This window comes from Camelus ferus, chromosome 9 (genome assembly GCF_009834535.1).
Source record: "Camelus ferus isolate YT-003-E chromosome 9, BCGSAC_Cfer_1.0, whole genome shotgun sequence".
NCBI classification, from domain to species: domain Eukaryota; kingdom Metazoa; phylum Chordata; class Mammalia; order Artiodactyla; family Camelidae; genus Camelus; species Camelus ferus.
Genome location: NC_045704.1, coordinates 70,821,633 through 70,844,037, shown reverse-complemented (window position 1 = coordinate 70,844,037; position 22,405 = coordinate 70,821,633). Strand labels below are relative to the sequence as shown.

Genomic DNA, 22,405 nt, shown 5'->3' with positions numbered 1-22,405 from the left:
CTGGGTCATGTGTTAGGTGTATATTTAGTCCTTTAAAAATCTGCCGAAGTATTTTCTCAAGCGGTTGGATTATGTTACATTCTCACCAGATGGGTGTGAGGATTCCAGTTGCTCCACATCCTTACCAACACTTAGTACAGTTAGTCTTTTTAATTTTAGCTGTTCTAGACATGGTGGAGAAAGCAAAGTCAGCATCTGAGGCTCGTAGGCCAAATTCAGCCTACTCCCTATTTTTGCAAGTAAAGCTTTATTGGAACATGGTGACGTATGTTGGCTTATTTACTTCCTACGTCTGCTTTTGCTTCACTGTGGCAGAACTGAATAGCTGTCATAGAGACCATCTGGCCTATAAAGCCTAAAATGTTTATGATCCGGCTCTTTATAGCAAAAGTTTGCTGACCCCTAGGGCAGTGGTGTCTCACTGGGTTTTAATTTGCATTTTCCTAATGACGGACACTCAAATATCACATATACGTATTTAAACTTTGGGCTGTTAAACGTAACAGCAGGTGGCAGAGTTACACTTTTCTCTGTTACTACAGTTGATTCCTAATACAACTGGAAAGAATCATAAAAAGCAAGAATTCCAGCTACTCTTCTAAAACGAGGCTCAGTTTTTTGTCTCTTGTGTTCTTCACTATGCCATACTTAACTGCTATAGTCACAGGTGATCTGATCTTTCTACAATCGTAAGAAATACTTTCTTGTACTATCTTTCTGCATAGTTCCAAGTACTTATCCCTGAAGTAGCAATGATTTCCCACAAGGGGACTCAAGGTTTGCTCTGCTGGCCCTTAGACCAGGGCTGGCTCAAAAGTGGCACTCTGTCTTTAACCCGGTACAGACTATTGGCTTACCCCATCTGACATATCTTCTGCTCTTTGTTTTGTTAGTTGTTCCTGAAATATTCTATATGTACACAGACATACGTGTATAAACACATATGTATGCGTATAAATGACAAAATAATTCATTTTAGAATGTCTTTAAAAATTAAGAAACAGCTAAAACATTCAGAAAGTATAATAAACCCTTATGTATTAGTCATTTTTTCAAACCCTAATATTTTGCATATTTGCTTCAGATCTGTTTTTTAAAATAAAGCATATAGATTCAGCTGGAAACCCTGTGTGCCCCTCCTTGAACCTACTTTCCCCTTCTCTACTTTTGTCCTTCCTCCATAGAGATAATGCTCTGTTGAGTTGGGTGTATATATATTATTTCCATATATGATTTCCATATATTTCCATATAATTACATGTATAGAAAAAAGTAAATAGCATTGTTATGCAAGTGACACCACTTCAACAATTCCTTATTTTTCTTCATCTTATTCAACTGATCCTTAGCATTTGGGAGAAATGCCCATTTCGTCTTCTTAAGGAGGGTGACATTCCAGGGTTAGCCTTCCGTGGTTTTCCTTCTGGCTACTTTTCTCCTTTGCTACTTCTGTTGCTTTTTTTTTTTTTTTTTTGCTTTGTTTTTTGTTTTCATTTTACCTTTAAGAATGAGTTACCTCAGAGCTCAGTTCTTGAACCTCTATTTTTGTTTTGTCCACACTCCTTCCCCAGATGATCTCATCCAATTTGAAGATATTAAACACCATCTATAAGCTGATGATTCAGAAATGTGTATCTCTAGCCAAGTCTTCTCTCCAAACCTCAAATTCATATATCCAGCTTCTTGTCATTGCCACTTGACATTGTAATATATCTAGCACCTAAGTCTTGATTCCCCCGAATTAATTTCCTATTGCTGCCAAAACAAATTGCTACAAGTTTAGTGGCTTAAAAACCACAACCTTAGCTGGCTTAGTGGCTTAAACATAAACTTATTATCTTGCTGTTCTGAAGATCAGAATTCTAAAATTCTAAAATTCATCAGGGCTGCATCCCTTCTGAAGACTCCATGGGAGAATCTGTCCCTTGCCTTTTCCATCTTCTAGGGACCACCTGAAATCCTTGGTCCTCTTCCACCTTCAAAGCCAGCATCTGTGTCATTCTGACCTCTGCTTCTGTTGTCACATCTCCTCCTCTGACCCTGACCTTCCTGCCTTCCTCATATAAGGACCTGGTGATTATACTGCATGACAATCTTCCCATCTCAACTTCCTTCTCTTAATCACAACTGCAAAGTCCCTTTTGGCATGCAAGGTAACATTTCACAGGTTCTGAAGATTAAGAGGTGCACACCTTTGGAGGCCCACTATTTGGCCTACCTCACCCCTAAATATGTATTTTCCACAGCCTGCCCCATCTTACAGGGTTCCCTTCTCCCACTAAGTCTGAACAAAACCTGTGGAATACCCCTTGCCTTCTTTCTTTCTCTCAAAATTTAAATCCAACCCATAAGCAAATTCCAGCGGCTCTATCTAGAATCCAGAATCCAGTGACTACCTCCACCTGCGGGGCCTCCAACCTGGTTCAGACCATCATCTTCTCTCCTTTGAACAATTGCCAAAACCTTCTAACAGGCCTCTTAGCTTCCATTCTTGATCCTTTACACACAATACTCAGAGTGATTCTTTGAAAACAAGTCATTGATGTAACTGCTCTTTTCAAAAATCCTCTAATGACTTTCTGTCTTATCCAGAACAAAAGCAAAATCCTTACTCCGCCCTCCCTATGTGCTCTTGTCTCTGGACGCATCGCGAACCACTCTTTCCTTTGCCACACTGGCCTCTTACCAGCCCTGGAACATACCAAGGCCCTACCCCAGGGCTGATGTTAGTTTTCTCCATGTGGAAAGCACTTTCGCTACTTTTTTCCCTATCTCCTTCAGGTCTCTGCTCAAAAAATATTTTATTGGAATATCTCTCCAAATACCCTCTAAAAAAATAGTCCCTTCAGTCTCGATGCCCTCGCTCCATTTTAATTTTCTTCACTCAGTTTTATCCCTTGATATAGAGTATGCTTATTTGCTTGCTTCTTACCTCTTCTGTCATGAGGACGTGAGCTCCTGAAGGTGACAGACTTTGTCTATTTTCTCCCCTGCTGCAATTTCTGCTACTTAGAACAATCTTGTGTATCTTCATGCAAAGAAAATGATTAATACATACTTGTTGGAAAAAACTAAATGAATGAATACAGCAACCTGCTTTATCACTCAAGAATATATTGTTGTGATTTATGCATGTTGATTTGTGTTGGTTACTTTAACTGCTTTGTAGTATTTTAGTGTATGAATATATCTCAATTTATCATTCTTATGGATAGATATTTGGATTCTTTCCAGTTTTTCACTGATAGAAACAATGTTGAAATATGTATCTGAATGCTTCTCCTTGTGCACATGTTCTGATTTCTCTGAGGTATGTAACTGAGTGGGCGTGCTGAACGGTAGAGGTATGTTTAAATTCATTTTAATAGGCATGGCCAATTTTCTCTCCAAAGTGCTTGACTAATCTTCCCACCCATCAGTGGTCAGGACATGGTTAACTTATGTCAGTTTCCGTCCTCTGAGCACTAGTGTGGCTCTTTGTGTACTTGCTAGTCGTGAGCACCCTAAGGTTCAATCCTGAGTTGAATGTTCTCTGTAATAATATTTTCCTTTGTTGTGCTCTTTCTGTCTTCCATTTATTGTGAGACAGTGGATAGATTTGACCTGTAAAGCCTGGCAAAAAAAAAAGATATGTAAGTAAGAGTGCTGTATCTGCTGAAAAACTATTACGCTCTTTTTTTTTTTGGAGGCTGTAGTCCACTTCACAGAAATTTACAAAAAGTAAATATCACTAAGCAATTAGAGATCACACTCTGAAGGGCAACAAACAGAAACATCCCAGCATCTTGAAAGTACTGACAAAATGTGTACGAATAGCAGCTGAAAAGAGCTATTGTTGGAGACAGGCTATGACCTGAGAGGATTTGGAGAGAGTGGAAGAGAAATGTCCAGACTAGGATGCCCAGAGCACAGTTCCATAGGAGTCACGCTACAATATCACAACACATCACTTGATTCAATTCACTCTATCATTTCTTGGAAAGGATCCTTTACACAAGGTAGATGTGTGGTCAGAGATGGGGTTAAGCAGATAACAGATTCATCACTATTATTGTTTCCTAATGCACAGAGAGAAGTAAAAAGACTATAAAGTGCACACTCTATGCGTGGCCATGTGCTGCTTTCTTTTTTAATATTCATATTTGCCAGCATATCATGTCATTGCCTCATTGCCTAATTCCAGGAGTCTCCATATAAAGAAATCAGTGTGGATGGTGCCCTTCAGAAGCAACAGTATGGTTGGTCTATTTACCAGGCACCATCATAAGTTAACTTTTTATATGTTATCTCATTTTATTCTTGTAACCATCCTTCAGGATAAGTATTTTGAGATAGTACTTAGTTCATAAAACTTCTTGCCTAGAGTCATGCAGTTAAAAAATTTATTATTTCATAATGATGTAAGGGAGCATGATATGAAACATAAATGCAACTTTGTACTAGAATTGAAAAACATTTTTTCTTCATATCTCCATCACTGACAAAGGAGTTATCTCAAACGGATTGTTGACTAACTAAGTCTGACTGAGTTCTCCTTCTAATGATCTCATTTGTTCCTGCTTTGCATATAGCTCTTTGGAGAGACCAGGGATTCAGGCAGACGTGTGAGCTGGCATCTCTCCCCAGGCCCTGCAGCATCTTTGTGGCAGAGTGAGACGCTGTTGCTGAGCTGGTGCAGATGGGCTGATTGACGAGATGATGGGGAAATGAGAGACAGCCGTCATATTCGGTGACACTATTAAGACAGGGAATATTTTTTGAAAGTGGGAAATAATGGCATCCCTCTTTCAATGAACTTCAGAGATGTCAGCAGAGGAATTATTCACTGGAACCCATGAGAGCACTACAAAACTCATTGGTCAGAACATTTTTGTCTTAATGTAGGGCATCTGATTTAGTAAATACCAATGTCTCAATGAGAAACTTAGACTCCCTCATGAAATCTCCCACCTGCCAAATACACATTAATCTTGTGAGACTAAAGCTTGGTGAAATAAAATTCAGGAACATTACTGCCCTCCCAACACAACATGACAAAGTTTTCCTTGCTATTTGGATATTTAGGTTTAATGTGAATTGACCTATATAAGGACATTTATAGAGGCTGTAACCATGCTTTCTTTCTTTCTTTCTTTTTTTAACTTATTGAAAGAGATGAAAAGAATGGATTTCCTCAAACTTCTTATGTTTGATGCTTCTACAAGGCATCCCCAAGGGATCCTCAACCTAGAGGAAGCACATCAAAGATGGCAGCCAGGGTTTTGATCAAGCGGGTATGCCACATATGATTATTCAATTTGCATTGGACATCTTAGCTTCTGAATTTTTTTTTAACTTAAAGACCAAAGAGTTTTCTTTCATATATAATACCCTTCTCACTCAACCAATAAGATACTTTCTTGATGGAATTTTATTAAAGTCATTGAATAAGTCATTGGACAAAGGGGGCCAAAGACAGTTGAATAACACAGAAAGCTCATGCAAGAGAGTGATTTTGTCCTATTCACCATACTTTTCCCCAGGGCCTAGAAGAGTGCTTCACATATAACAGGAGCCCAGAAACTAGTTATTGAATAAATATTCTAAATTTATGAAAGTCACTGTATCATATTCTCCTCTTCTGTTCTTAAAACAAAGATACATCTTTTTAAAACTGGGAACCTTTTATTTATATGTGTGGATGATTATTTTTTAATGTGAAAAATAGAACATGACTAATGTGTTGAAATGGAGAAATGTAACTATATTGTTTGAACTTGTTTCATCAACTCTGATTTCATTTTCGCACGGAGGGGGAGAAATCATGTGTTTCTCTTCCTCCATTAAAAACAAATCAACAGACAAGCAAAAAAATCAACCAAGTTTCTTTTTCACCCCCCAAGCTTCTTTTTGAGTATTCTCTGACCATGTTGGGAACATCCACACAGAAACAATTCAGGGAAAAGCTTTAGTGATGGTTACTATTTCTAGAATAACTGTGCGATGAGGCCTTCAATGGAATTCTAAGCCTAAAGCACAATAAATTTGACTTGCTCTGTTTTTGTTTTTAATAATCATTGAACTAAATAACATTTCTCTTTAGTTCCTTTTCTTTTCCAAGATTTGAATAGACTACAGAGACAGTAAAGCCTGGCATTTGGTCATCCTAACGTATTCAGCACTTTCATATATGCTAAATATTACTGTAGATGCCAGAAAGAACATCTGCTTTTGAAAATTAGCAACTTTCCTAAGATTGCAGAACTTCAAAGTGTGGTAGAATTTCCACTCAACAGTGAGCCACCCACACAGTTTTTCAAACATATGCCTCGAAAAAAAAAAAAAGTTAAGAGTATAATTGTTCATGGAGAGCTTCTGAATAGATACTCTAAAAGCAAACAAATTGACATTACATATTTACATGTGGATTGCCATGTTTTGAGATTCTACAATATGAGTGTATAAATTAAATGCTTGTTCAAAATATTACTACCAGCTTGAATAAGAACAATGTTTCAACTATCTCCCTTTTCCCAGCAAAAATTTCCATGTTAATCATGAGAGACTCCATAGTTAGCCAAATTCTTTTACATTCTTCTATATTTTGAAAGAATGGTATAACCATACTTGTAGAAGTATCTAAATATGTGAGATAATAAAAGGAAAGATAATAAAAGGAAGATTTTCCTCTTTAGTCTCTGTGTTTTATATTTTTCAGAATGCTGAATGCATAAAGCCGAAAAGGAAACTGAAAAGGAGTATGATTTCTAAATATATGTCCTTTTTGAAGAGGCAGGATTTAAAAGAGGATAAAACAGATTTTCAGCTTGATAAATTAATAAACGAAATTTGTGATTAACCACCTTTAGTTAATGACTTGTAGAAATAATATGAGAAATAAATCCAATGTTTTTGTAGGAACCGATCTTGATCCTACAATAGGAAATGTTTAGAAGTATTTCTGAAATGAGTCTTCAAATTTAGCCTATAGATTACCTTTTATTCCATGATGATTAAGTCACTTTAGATTCTAAAGTGTTCAAGGTTTCAGGGGGGAAAAATAACTCACCTAAAGACTGATAAATCCCTGGTGGCACTTGATTGTAACGTTTGTTCCATTTGACTCTGACCCAATGATAATTCTTCAGTTTCTAGTCCAACTGTGTTTCTGTGTTTTCCTTGACTATGAGGTCAAGTGCATAGAATTTTTTTGAATGTAAAATATTTGGAGCTTTCAGACACAACTAGAAAGAATGCCGGATTAAATTAAATAAGACCTCTCTTTTGACTTGATTAGATATCTATTTTTATTTATTTTTCTGCTTTTTTAAAAAATTAGTTACCTTACCATCTCCTTTCTCTTCTGGCAAAATCATTTCCATTTTTGTTTGGGATTCCTACCAGGTGAATTTGGTGAAGCTGTTGCCCTCCTTCTCTATTCCTCAAGCCACAGGTGTCTGCAGACTCAGGCACCCATCCCTCTCTCATGATGATTGTCCAAAGGGATATGCAAGGGGTTGTCTGGGTCAAACCCAGTCCCTCTCTGGGACTTTTCTAAAGCAGGAGGAGGAGAGCTTGCATTTCTATCTGCTTGCAGACATATCTGCATCATCAGCTCTTCCACCACGTAGAGGAAGATGTCCAAAGGAAAGGAGGATGAGAACAGCATATATAGATGTGTAGAGATGACAGTTGGAGGCAGGAACTGATGCAGCTACTTGAGTCCATGAAACCAGATGTTCCCAAGGCCAGCACCTACTTTATACTTAAGTGAGTCAAAAAGTCCCCCCTTTTAAATTTTTTTTCAGATGAATTTCTACACTTGCAGTGGAAAGATTCCTAATGAATACACTGATCATTTAACAACAATCATTTAGTGTCTAGTCCACTATAACTTTCCACTGAGTTAAATAATGGTGTATCAACTCTGAGAAGGCCTGGAGTTACACTTTAATGGGAAATTTGTGATTTAGTTTGCCATCTTGAAATAAGTGGCTGTTCATGAAAGTTTTTAGGTGGGTCTGTCTTCTGTGACTGTTGACATATTCTGGTAAAAGTGGAGAATTTCGCTGGTTGAAAGAGACAGAAACAAAGGGGTATATGAGGAATCGCTCAGAGCCACTGAGATAGTCAACCTTCTTGTGGCTGTCAGCCAGGCATGCTCTTGTGGGGACCTGAAAGGCTGATTACAGAACTCACTGTGTGTTTAACAATGTCTTCTTAGAAACAACATCCAGATGTAGCAAGAACCTTAGCTGTAACTTGAAGACCAAATCCAGGTTGAGCCTAAGAACACAGTTACTGAGCCCTACTGTAACACGGGGCTACAGGGCCAGCCTCGGTGAGGTCGGGATGACTTCAGTTTCGAGGACTATGTTTCTGCCACGTTGTCTGCCTTGATTCTCCTCTCCCCTTCACTGTCCTTCCTACTGCCACTTTGTCTTGCCTTCAAGTCCCCGAGTGTTTTCTAGCTCTCGGCAACTTCCCTTGGAGACTGTATGTGTGTCTGCAACTGTGCCGCCTGGAACCGCTGCCCAGGACACGGCACAACCAAAACAGGGCAATTCCTTATCAGTGTGAAGAAATAAATGTAGACTCACTTTGATGGAAAACTGGAGTAACAGTGGATTGAGTAAAACAGACCGAAGTTAAAATTGTATCTCTGCTACTGACTAGCACTGACAGTCATCTGTAAAATGGAAACAATAATGGTAATTGTTTTTGGTAATTGATGTGTCATAAAGGTTATATAAAATAATGCATGGTATTGTGCCTGCATAGATTATCAGTGAAATATATCAATATGTTTTTATAATACAATGGGCCCCAAAGGACTCCTTAACGAGGTCCATTTCACAACCAAAACAAATGAGACCTGAGCAGTTTCTCCTAAGTCTAAGGCTCTTATGTTGTTGGTGCCCCTTTGTTGCCAGGTGCCTTCGACACGTTCACGCCTCTAACCACAGTCAGAAGGCAAAGATACTGTGTTACGTATAATAAAGACGTAAGACTTAGCACCATAGCAAGCACAGCATGAAATACTGTGGTTGACACAGTTCTTGAACCGTCTTTCCTTTCCTGAATGTAGAGCTCTGATTAGCTTCTCTGAGCTGGTCTATCCTCTTCCCACATAAAAGATGCAATCCAAGAGAAAAAAAATGCTGAGAAAACTCATGTGAGTCATTCTCAGGAAGCTAGAATTATTTTAAGGGAGAGACTAACGCAGCACTACAGAGTATGGAGATTTGGATCTGGACTTTGCCAATTTCTTGCTGTGTGACACTAGGCATATTACTTACTCTCTCCGTGCCTCGGTTTTCTTCACTGTAAAATGAGAAAATAATGTTGTTTGTGAAATGAAATGAATTAATGTGTGAAGCACTTGACATCTAGTGATGACTCAATGAATATTAACTGTTAGCTTCTGTGGAGGCCAGCATGAATATTATGATTATTTTGGGAGACCTGGCTCTCCACTTTCATTTCCTGTTTCCTGTAAGTTTGGAAAACGTTAGGAAGTACATTAACTATCTTCAGAGGTAATGATCCATTTGAAAGTTCTCAGGGATGTCTAAGCAGATTAATATTATGTGGTATTTCATTTGAAGGAATTAAATTTCAAGGCTCAAGGGCAGTGTGTTCCTGTATTTAATGAGGAAAGTTGTCAAAAATGCTTTTGTGAACTGTTGAAAATCTATGGTTTAATTCTTTAGAAGGGAGAGTAGCCTTCATTAAGTTGAGCAGGTTTTGAAGGTACTTCAGGGATCATTTTGGTGCAGTCTTTGTGACATTTTGTTAAACAAGTGGCCAAAAAGTATTGAATGTAGCTTAATCATCATCACCAAATCTAACAAATTTTTGTTAGTTTGTTCATTTTAGGAATTTGTCAGCCAGAAGCAGCAGGCTTTGCCTTGCTAAGATGTTCTGACCTAGAGTAATAATTCCCCATTTCTGGAACCTGATGGGCCTGAAATGATGTTTTAGGGAATAGAAGCCCTTAAAACAAGAAGAAAACAGAACATAGTGTAACTCCATTTTTAGGTACTTCTGATAAGAAAATCTTAGGAGACACTGGCTTCAAAATGGCCACGCTGGGGTTAACTAGTTGGACACCAGCCATTCTTCTGGGGGAACTTGCTGAAAGGCTTTTATTCTACATTAAGCAAAAAGACCCAAAGGATGCCTGGGCCAAACAACAAAATGAAAAATTGGCCTACTGAATAGGAGAAGATATTTGTAAATGATATATAAGCCCCAATAAGGGATTAATATGAAATATGTATAAAGAACTCATACAACTCAACACCAAAAAAATAGTAACCTGACTAGACGTGTTTTCCAAAGAAGACGTACAGATGGCCAACAGACACATGAAAAGATGCTCAGCATCACTAACCATGAGGGAAATGCTGATGAAAACCACATGAGATACCACCTCACACCTGCCAGAAGGGCTATTATCAAAAAGGCAACAAATAGCAAGTGTTGGCAAGGATGTGGAGAAAAGGGAACCTTCATGAGCTGTTGATGGGAATGTAAATCAGTACAGCCATTATGGAAAACAGTATGGAGACGCCTCAAAAAGTTAAAACTAGAACTGCCATACTATCCAGCAATTTCACTTCTGGGTATTTACCTGAAGAAAGCAAAACTCTAATTTGAAAATATGTATGCACCCCAATATTTATTGCAGCATTATTTATAATAGCCAAGATACATGAGCATCCTGTTTCCATTAGTAGATGAACTGATAAAGATGTGTTATATGTGTGTGTGTATATATATATGTATATATACAGTATATGTACATACAATGTATATACAATGGCAATCACTCAACTATAAAAATAATTGGCTTTGTATCCTATGATTTTGCAAAATTCGTTTACTAATTACAATATTTTTTGGAGATTCCTTTGGATTTTCAATGTGCAAAATATCTGAAAATAATTGCAATTTTTGTTCTTTCTTTCCAATTTTTATTTGTATATATATTTTTACTGCCTTAGTATTCTGGCTAGGACTTCTGGTACAATGTTGTACAGTAGTGGTCAAAGTAGACATCCTTCATTTCTTCTCTAACTCAATTGGAAAGCATTCATATTACTATAGTATGATGTTAAATATTTGGGGGGATATTCTTTATCAAATTTTAAAAGTTCCTTTCTATTCCTAATTTGCTGAGAGAACTCAGCATAGGTGGGGCTTGAGTTATCAAATATATTTTCTGCCTCTAAGAAGCATTAAGATGATCTTATTCTTTTTCTCTTTTATTCTGTTAATACAAACAATGATTAATCAAATCCTTTGCTTTTCAAATGTTAATCCAGTCCCTTGAATTCCTAGGATATGTCCCATTTGTCATGTTTTTTGTGTTGTTTAAATAATTTATTTTCTTAAAAATATTGAGTTTATTGATGGAATTTTTCCCTTACTATCCTCTTACTTGTCTTTAATGTCTATGGGATCTGTAGCAAAGGCCCTGTATCCATTTTTGCTCTCGGTTATTGTATTTTCTCTGATCAATCTTGATAGAGTTTATTAAGTTATTCAAGGAACTTACTTTTAGCTTTGCTATGGTTTCTTTTGTACATTAATTTTCTATTTTATTTAACTTGGCTCTTATCATATAATTATTTCTTTCTTTTTGCTTTATTTTCATTTAATTTACTATTCTTTTTTAGCTTCTTGCAAAGTCTCATTAATTTTAATACTTTTTAAAAGATGCATTAAGCCAATAAACATTTTTTTAAAATGTGATTTTAGCTACATTTCACAATAGCGTTTTAATTTTCACTTAGTTAAAAGCGTTTTCTAATTTTCATTTTAATGTATTCTTCAATCTTGAGTTATTTAGAAGTTTCTTGTTTAATATCCAAACATTTGAGAAATTTTCTTTTATCTTTTTGCTCTTGATTTCCTACTTCATTCTTAATCTTCAAAGAACATATTTATGATCTCATTTTTTTTGAAGTGTGTTGTTTGCTTTGTGGATATAAGCATGCACACATGGAACTGTTATACCTTCCTGTTGAATTGACCTTCTTGTCACTGTGAAATGTCCCTCTTTATCTTCAGCAATATTTATTGACTTATCGTCTGCTTTTTCAGATATTAGTTTGCTATACCACATTTCTGTTAGTTTTATTTGTGTGTATAATGTTCTTTTACTTTAATACTTTCTGTGCCCTCATTTTTAAAGCGTGCCTCATAACTATATCTATACATTTATATCTATGTCTATACATACACATCTATATCTATGCCTAAATCTATCTATATGTTGAGTTTAAAAAAAAATCCTGCTTAGTAAATAAAGGGAACGGTTTCTCAGAGAAAGTTTCTTTACTGAGCTGTAAATATCTCGTGTGGCCTCCTAACACCTGCTCAATGCTTTGTAATCTCCACTACCATTATGACTCTTCCACTCTGGGAAGTATTTCAGAAAGGAAAAGAAGTGGAGTAGGAAAAGGACTTTGGGAAGAAAAAGGAATATGAGAAGTGAAGGGGAGATGGGTAGAAAAAAGTGCCATATTTTTTAAAGATTGTTCCTCCTCTACTCTCTCTCCTGTCCTTCCTTGACTCCACTTACACATCTGTTTGACCTTCTCATGAATCCTTTGTTTCTCAGCCCCTTCATTATTCCATCTTTCTGTCTCCTCATGCTTCTTCTGGATATGTTCTTCTTACATGTTTTCTAGTTCACTAATTTTCTCTTCTGTTATGTATAATGTACTATTAACTCTAGCCACTTACTTAGTTTATCACTGTATTTTCATGTTTTATAAAGCCATATCTTCTTGCAAAGTGCAGTTCTTCTTTTTCCAAATCCTCTCTTGATAGCAATTTCCATTTATTTTACCTGAGGAACATTTACAGCAATTGCCCAAACCTTGACTGATAATAACTAATATTTAACACAAAAATAATTTTGCATCTCAGTTCTCTAGGGGTTTCTTCCTCTAAGATGATGACTGTGCCTAGATAGTATCAAAATATCACAGCAATTTGTCCAACATGGTTAAATCTGATTAAGAAAAAAAAATGAAAAGACATAGAAAAAAAAGAAAGAGTATTTAAGCTCTTCTTAAATAAATACCAATATTTTCTTAGTCTGTAGACACCATGTTATTATCCCCTCTGGAGCAGATAGATAGCAATTACGTTGTCCCAATTTGCACCTTCTATCTTTTCCAGAAAATGCTTCTACTCTCTGTCTCTCCACAGTGTGGAGCCCTGGAAGTTCAAGCAGATCCTACTTCTCTGGTTTCAATTTGCTATTCAAAAGCGCATGCCTACCTGAAGCTGGGCCAGTCCGAGCTCTTCTCTGGGATTTTAAAATTTTGGATTGGAGGGACTAGATTCCAGATCCCCTTTAACCAAGATTGCATATGCAGTTCTGAGCAGGAATGGAAATGGACTTTAACCTGGGGAAAAGCTGGTTTATAGGAGATACAAAGAAAACCAATAAACAGAAACAGAGTCACCTAGAGGACTTCCTGTCCACCTGCTCGGTTACCTAGTCAATAAATCCTTATCTGCCCAAGTTGGTTTCTGCCAGTCACATCTGGAAGAACTCTGACTAAAGTATTCTCTTTTTGCTTTCCTGAAGACTGAAAGTTATGGAGTAGAATTTATAGTTTGAATCATTATGGCTTAATCCAAAGATCTTTCCTATTTCACAAGTCTTTCTAACTTTCACATTTATTTCTTCAATAGAAGCAGTTTAGTATATTGGAAAGCACAGCCGTGAAGACGTTTGACTGTCCAGAAAGTTAATTTTCCTCTCTGAGCCTCTGATTTCTCACCTACATAATGGAGTGAATAGTTGCTTATCACACAATGTGTGGCAAGGACTGACTGAATGGATACAACTGAAAAAAAAAAAAATCCTAGAAAGCACAAGATCCTAAAAGGAAGACAAGGAAAGTATTATCACAGTTTTTCAAAGAGAAAACAGCTTTAGAGAATTCAATAACTCAAATGTAGAATGGTGCTATGAACACGGCCAGTGCCTTCCTCAGTTGCGCACTGTGGGCTTCTCTGTGCATTTCCAAAGCCACAGTGGCCCCTCAGCTCCCGTGAATTGGAGCAGGTTGGAAATGAGAGAGGAGTTAATTTATCTGGTGGCAATTCTCAAGCAGTGAGGATGTGAGCAGGTATATAAATGCCCTGTCTCCTTGTCCTTCAGTGAGATAAATCCACTGCATGTTCTACATGGTTCCTCTGTGGGTCCCCAGGGGCATTGGAACCCCAGTTGTCCTTAGTGGTAACCAGCTAAATGAGACACTCTTTATTGCCGTTTCCTCCTTCCTAGATTACTCTCCCTGCTCCCTTACTTCTGCTTGTTCCAATCTTGTCCCAAATAAACTTCTTGCAACCTGGGTGACATCATCTCAGATGCTGCTCAGGGGACTCAGGGATAAGATGGCACAGTGTATGTTTAATTGTCCAAATCAACCAAAAGGAGAAAAGGCACTGACAACACTAACACTTGTCAATACTAACATCTGAGGACTTATTGGATCCCCAAATATGACTATGAACCCCCAGAAAACAGGATTTTTGTTGGATAAACTCAACTATATTAAACCAGAGTAATCAAAAATTTCTATTTGTCTTAGCATGAAGATTGTCATACATAAATACACATGTAAACAAATCCATACATACACTTTCACACAGTCTGTGGACGTATTTGCAGATTATTCTTTTTTTTTTTTTTACCAGATTATTCTTATTTGTGGTATTAGTCATCTGATCCTAGTGGGTGGCGGTAAGGAAGAAGTCTGCTCACTTCCGATCAATCTACAAATTAGCTAAATAGATGGACAGTTAAGAGATGGATTATTCTCATGTCTTTTTATAAATGAAATATTTTTAGTTTTTATTAAAGTAGCAGTAAATACACTTATACTAGAATTAAACAAGGAAGGAAATCCATCTCTCTCTTTCAAGAAGTCAGTTCCATTTTTCATTGAGCCCCATACTACCCACTGACTCCTCTTACTCTCCTGCTTTAGAATCAACTATCAAGCATTTCATGAAATGGAATCAATTTTGATGTACATTTAGGATGAGACTGCTGTAATATAACTGATTGTTCTAGCAAAGAAAATAATATATTTGCCAAGAGAAAAATACTTATGTGTAAACTAAACATGATTACCATGGTTTGTGTAGAAGGGCATTATTTTTTAATTACTAATGAATATTTTCCCCTTACTTTTCCTTTTCCTCTTTGACCTTTCCTCCTTTCAAGCAGCTATGCAGTTTCACAGGGAAAACGCAGAGCAACATATAGAAAGAAAGTCTCTTTTGCTCCTCAGAGGACTATGTTTATCAGTCTGTTTATAAATAAAGTGACCTTTCTAATTTTTATTAACTGATCTAGAAGGCAGTGAAATAGAATCAAACATATTTATACTTGAATGAAACATGGGAGGTTCAGATCTCACTTTAAATAATCATCTGTTTTTTCCCCCTAAACCTTAAACTAAATGTATCACATCCACGTCCTCTCCTCAGAGGAACAGAAGTTGGTCATAATATTGCTGAAAGACGTAAGAGGAACTATGAGGAGGAAAAACCCTCCCACCCACACTGCACCCAGGAAGGGTCCCTGAGTGTGGAAGAGAGAGGAGAATCGGAGGGGAAGTGATGAGTGCAGCCGGGTATAGTCCAGGGTGACAGGGCCCTCAGCTCGCTTCCACGCCTGAGCCCCAGGGAGGCAGGAGAACAAAACCCAGCAGGCTTTGTGAAGCCCAAGGACGGGGGAAGACAGTGCCTCCTTTCCTAGCGAAACCTCTGGGAAAGGCAAGACCTCAGAAAACTGAGTTGACTGAGCAGCATATCCCAGAACACAGGGACCTTAAAACAGACTAACTAAGATTTCCACAGTCTGTGGAAAGAATTGTTAATTTACGGGCACCTAACAGGAACACGGAAGGAATGGTGTTACTGACTCTGACTGGGTCTTGTTGACAAGAACCAGGAGAAGCTCAGTGATACGGGGCCAGTGACAGAGACTCAGGTGGGATGATGGGCATCTGTGGAGTCCAGTGCCCACAGCAGACAAGGCCAGAGGCCTCCTCTCCCCTCACAACACCTTGGCCCTACGTAAGCTCCCTGGTGCTTCAGTGCAACTCAGAGGGAGAATGGAGGGGCCGCTGAACTGGTTGAGGTTAAATTTTCACCTTTCTGGAAAAGTAAGGGCACAAAACAGAAATCATGTTAAATTATAGAAAAAAGAGGATTTTTCAGTATTCTCCAATGTACACGAATATATGGTAGACATACTAATCACAATTGTGTTTTTCATAGAAATTTTGTTTGATTAAGCGACATATTTCTTCTTTCTTCTAGCTTAAAAAATAATAAAACAAGCTCTTTACAAAGAACATTAATGTGACTTTAAAAAACCATTGTCAAACCAGAAAAAAAAAAAAAAAAACCAACCTGGAAAACCCAATCATGTTGAAGTTTTTAAAGAAACTGAGGGCTGCTTCTTTTCGACTTTTGCCTCCTTTATCTGGGAACATGCTGTAATCGTGATACTTCTGTTTCTGTACACTTAGGCCTAAAACTCACATATTGTCTTCATATTACTAAAAGCTTTTGGTCTGATTCATTAATGTCACACTACAGAAAGATGGCTGTATTTTTGCTTGACTCTTATGTACCATTTGACAGCTTCCCACTCAGAGAGAATTGGCAGGCTGGCTGGGTAGTTACTGTGCTCTACAAAGAGAATTGTTACAAGGAAACATTCGTTCAACAGGAAGGGGAGAATGAAACTCACAGATTTCAGCGCAACATGAATTGATTTACTTCAGACAGTGAAAATCTCCCTGTGAAGGTTATGTAATTAAGAGCCTTCTCATTTAAATTCCTCTACATTTTCTTCAAAGAAGTAAAATTTCTTTCATGAAGAAAATTAGAATAATTTCTCCACCCTCACTCCTCTGTCAGTATACCTATTACTTAAATTATGATAATTGTGCTTAAGAAATGTCAGTGCTGATTTATCCCCAGATGGGGCCCCCCCTCCCACTTCCATTTCTGCTCACACATTCACTTTGTAAATTGCTTTTTCAGGTACTCGAGTGTGAACTGGCCTTTCTGTATCCTTGGCCTTTGCAATGTGACCTTGCAGATTCTACCATCAAGATGTAAGTCTGTTTCCTTACTCTGTATGTCTGAGCCGGCCTGTGACTTGCTTTGGCCAATAGAGTGTGGTGGAAGTGGCACTGAACCACTTCTGAGCTCAAGCCTCAGGAGTCATACAAGCTTGTTTTTTTCTGTTGAAACCACACCATCATGCCACTGACGTGGGAATAAACCCACATTGAAGGTTAAGGCTTCAACTTATGAGTTTTGGATAAATAATTCAGTTTATAACAGTGTCTAGTGAGATCATATGGTTCAACTCCTAGGTAAGATGTATCTACATCTAAATCTTCCTAACAAAGAAGATCAAAACCCTATTTAAAATATTCCCGGAATCGATGATTCAACAACCTTTGTGGTAATAATTCATTTCTTTTAGAGTCAGTAGGTTACTGCTTAGGTATACTTAGAAATTTTTTCAATTTGTTGAAATTAATTCTTTCAATTTAATTCAACATTTGTACTCCCTTCTGTACAGTTAGGGAATGAATGATTGTTGTGTTATCGAAATCTTATTTCTTGAATACAGAAGGGACGTATTACTTCCTCTCCTCATTGTGTTTATTGACATTCAACTTCATGATTTCCAGGACGACATCTAAAACCACTGGTAATAATAGGGTCTCTAGACATTCTTCCTTGTAGGCAACATTTGAAATTTTCTTAAATTAAATAACTGGTTATATAAAGCATGCTGTTTCCATGGCATTCACAAGATAAAATTCAGAACTACATAAACCGCTTCTTCCACAGAAGGAAAACACACATACAAAAAATTTTTCTTTAGGATAAGAACCAAAAGTATGTTAATTTTAGTTGATACAGTCAAAGTTTATATTCGTAAAGGAGCTGATCTGTAGTGTATATATATATAGGATACGTAGATCTTTCTCTTATGTGTTATACTGCATGTACTGTTGTGGCAACAATGGCTGCAGGCTGGTGACGCAGGTTAGTAAAAGAATTTACCAGAGGCCAAGGAAAGTTTAAGAATGAGGAAAAGGTTAACAGTAAAGCTGCTGCAGACAACAGCGGGCCTCACCGGTGAGAGGCAGCTGCCTGAGTGCCAAGGGTGGGCGCGCAGGGTCTTTTATTGGGGGAGGAGGCTGTGCACACAAGGAGTAGAGGAGCTGCATGATCTATTCGTGCACAGGTACCTGATTGGTTGTAAAATCTGTCAGGAGCTACTCTGCGTAATAGAATTTACTGACTCTGCTAAGGGCAGGAAATGAGACCTGTCTGCCTAGGGTATTGTGGGGCTATTTCTTGGGGCAGTTTAGCTTTTGTTAGGGTAAACATACATCCAGAAAAGATGTTTCTATCCTGTGGAAATGAAGCTATGCAAAGGGTCCTGCAGTGGGAAGTAGGGATTAAGGTGTCAGTGAGCTGCAGGCACACAGAGAGCCGAGGGGTGAGGGTTCTGTGACTCCAAAGAGCGCCAGCTCGCTCTACACAGTGTCTCTACACTATAAGCACACACTTGTTTGTGTATGTACTATGTATGCACGTATCTATATAGATATAGTGTAGTAATCTTTGTGCAATGGCTTTAGTCATTTTCTTAAGGGTACGTTGTACTGATCTCTGCCCATTTTCTTTAATAATATTCTTGAATTAATTTCATTGATTCATTTATTCTCCAAATTAATAATTAGTGAGATCCTATAATGTATTAGGTTCTAGTCTAAATTCCAAGAATATGGTGGTAACCAAATGAGACAAAGACCCAGCTCCTAGGAATCTTATAGTCTAGTGGGAAGAAGACAAGACAAAGTGAATATAAAATACACTGTTTAGTACCTCTCTGTGTTATGAAGAAAAACAAATCAAGATAAGTGGAGACTGGAGAAGGGTCAGGAATATTCTCTCTGAAGACATGTGATTTGAGCAGAGATCTAACTGGAGTAAGGGGACAAGTTATATATATTATCTGGTGGCAGGAAGATGCAGGCAGCAGACACAGCAAATGTCAAGGCTTGAAATAGTAACAATTTTACTTTAAAATTTTTAGCTCAAGTACTATTTCCTACTCCTTTATTGTTTTTTAAATAGATTATTGTTTTTTTAATGGGTTTTAGGGTTTTTTATTTTTATTTTTTATTCTATTTATTTATTTTTTTTTAAGTGAGATTCAGAATGTAGCAAGGGATAACTTTATATAAAGAGACTGAAGAATGGCCTCCCTGGAGATTTCTAAAATCAGGGTGTGCTTAAGGATTTGAAAGAATTTGTCTGGCTTCTCCAGTCCCATCACATTGCCCCAGAGATGAATTAAGGTGGAGGTTTGTAGATCTCCTGGTCACTTTCTGCCCCTCTGCCTATCATCAACACATTAAAAGTGTTTATTGCCACCTAAGATATTTCAGGCACTGTGTTAGAAGCTGACGATACTAACTGACAAGTAAACCCTGCCACCACAATGTTGTTTATCCCTACGTGAGGTCACCTGTCATAGTGGTAAGAACATAGGTTCTGAAGTCAGACTGAAAGGATTTATATTCTGGAAATTTTCATGTCACAGAGTCCAGTTTGCAAAATGGGTTTTTAGTCATTCTGCAAACATTTATTAGGATATTTCTAGGTATTATAGTTGTTTAGGGATACAAGAGCTAACAAAACAGACAAAAATAAAATAATAATTAATGGAAATGTTTCAGGATTCTATAAGATGATGTAGACAGTGCCTGAGGCACAGTAACTAACTAGTAGATAAATGTTAGACATAGATTTCTTATATTGGTAAATATAAAGCCCTAATTAAAGGTACTTGAATTGACTTGAGTTATCCTACGGAGCAGGAAGAAACCTGGGTTACAGTCTGAAAATACAAAAGATGTTATTAAAGTTATGCATAATCAAAAGGGAAATAGTTAACAAAGAAAAATAGGAACAGCTAGATGTCTGAGTTCTCTTCCTAACTTCTGAGGCTAATGCTGAGTAGCAGCCATGCCCTTCCCCATTCTTCTCCCTGTCTGGGGCAAAGCTGCAAGATGTTTGCCCAGTATCCATCCCCCTGCTTTCCTCTTAGTTCCCAGTTTTGTTTAGGTTATCCTGCTTCATAAAAACAAAAGTACCACCACTTCCCAGCCTTCCTGGCAGCCAGGGGTGGCAATGAGATGAGATTAGAATTTACTGCGTGAGGCTTCTAAGAAGGGTCTTTAAAAGAAGGAGGGACTCAGCTTGCACGTGCCTTTTACCCTTCAGCGCCCCTTCTCCAGCACTGCATGCTGGGTATGAAGCAGCCGTCTTGTGATCATGAGGTAACCATCCAAACAGAAGCGAACACCTGAATGGCGAGGTGGAAGGCTAGAGTGAGCCTGGGTCCCCAGCGGCATTTTTGAGTTGTCAAATCTGCCCTGCATTTCCTGCTTAGAACCTCTGTTATGTGTACAAAATGTACCTAAACTTACTTAAGTCACTGTTACATTCTGGAGGTGGGGGTGGGTGAGGGATCGTTTCCACTCTGCAAAGCTGAGCGTAGCCCATAACCAATGTAAGGTTTCTGGATGCCATGTTCCACGAGACAGCCTGATGGACCATCATGGGGGTGATGTTGGTATTAGGTGTTTAGGCAGTTGCCCATTTACAAACCCTGCTTTACTGACAAATAAAATGTGTCTGTGTTTCTGCCCCAAAATTCAGTCTTGTCACCCCTTATAGACTTTTTCTTCCAGCAATTGTATGTGCCCTATTTGATATTAACTGGACCACAGGTGTGAGCCTAATTGTGCGAGGGGTGCCCAAAGCTCTCCTTATGAAGCGTGGAAAAGCCTTTTCTCCTTAAGGATGCCCCGCACAGTGACAGACACTCGGTGGGTGCTCCAGGAACACACATGGCTGAGGCTGCCAATGTCACTCACACTGGAAACAGCTTTCGGTCACTCTTTACTGTCATCCGTGTCATCATTTAAATGTAGAATTGGTAGAATTGTGGCTTTCTCATATCTGTAAATTTCCCAGTTTTGAGAAGTCTTGGTTATCAAATCAGAAAATCAGCTGGGTTTTGCATAAATGAGTGAAAGTTCATTTTCCAGTTGTTAGAAGAGAAACTAAGTGAATTTTTATATTTGTACCTTAATGTTAGCTATTTTTAAAAATGGATCTTTATTTCTAGATACATGAAAAAATTCTTCTGGTTGGTTTTCTTCCGAGGTTCCCCGTCCTTCTTTCATTTCTAAAATGTACCTTGAGACGTGCACACGGGCAAAAATCTGTTTTTACATGCATTTGGTTGTAAATCAGATGCTGAGGGGAAAAGCCAGTTATCAATTGCTCGGCCGTATTTTACATTTGAACTCAACCATAGCATCGTGGGTCAGGACTACACTGCTTCATTTAGATCAGCTTGTTGTCTATAGGTGTCATTCTTTTCTTAATTGAAGTATAGTTGATTTACAATGTGTTGGTTTCTGGTATACAGCTTAGTGATTCAGTTATACATACATATATATATATATATTTTCATATTCTTTTCATCTATAAGTTATTACAAGATATTGAATATAGTTCAACAGAGGTTTAGAGGTGCCATTCTTAATTATGCATCACTTCTGGAAGGGATTTGTCAGAAATTGTGAGGCTTCATCGTGTCCCCTAACTTTTTCCAGCTCCTGTGCCTCAGTGCACCAGCCTTTCTATTTTGACTTCTTTACTAGTGCAGCATCCTTTAGGTATTTCTTACCACTCACAGAGCGGAAGTCAGCACCTCCCTGGAGTGGGAAGCCTAGCATTCCTTCCAAGGAGTTGCAAGAAAAACTGAGAGTTATGCACAGAGAATCAGTGCATACTGCATTCCTCCAGCTCAGCTGAAAAATTGCCATTGAACTGTCATGTTTCCTTTTGGGCTAATCAGTGTGCTTTCTTTCAGAGCAGAATGATTTTGTGGACTGTGGATGTCTCTCTTAGCCTAGCCTAATTAATTATCCATAGATGTCTACTTACTTAAGAAGTGTGTTGTAGTGGAAATGGCGTAGTCTTGGAGACAAAAACCCTGAGTCCTGCCAGTTCTTATTAATATGACTTCAGGCAAATAGCCCAAGTCCCTGGAATCCGTTCCTCATCAGTGGAATGGAGTTAACAAGACCTGCTCTACCTTATAAGATTGTTGTGAGGCTTGACAATGAGATAACATATGGGAGTGTTTCGCACACTGTAAAGCACTATAGACATGTAGTTATAAACTCTCATCACTGAACCAGAACTCACCACTTCTTTCTATATATATATGCCTCATAGAAGGGAAATACTGACGGTCCCC

General features: G+C 37.9%; 1 long non-coding RNA gene across 1 annotated transcript in view; it reads left to right on the top strand.

Moving 5' to 3' along the window:
* The window catches only part of LOC116665907, a 108,173-nt gene that overhangs the window by 58,771 nt on the left and 26,997 nt on the right, over positions 1–22,405 (top strand). Inside the window, exon 3 of the long non-coding RNA XR_004322693.1 lies at positions 17,077–17,150. This is a non-coding gene — a long non-coding RNA (uncharacterized LOC116665907). The remainder of the gene's footprint in view (positions 1–17,076; positions 17,151–22,405) is intronic.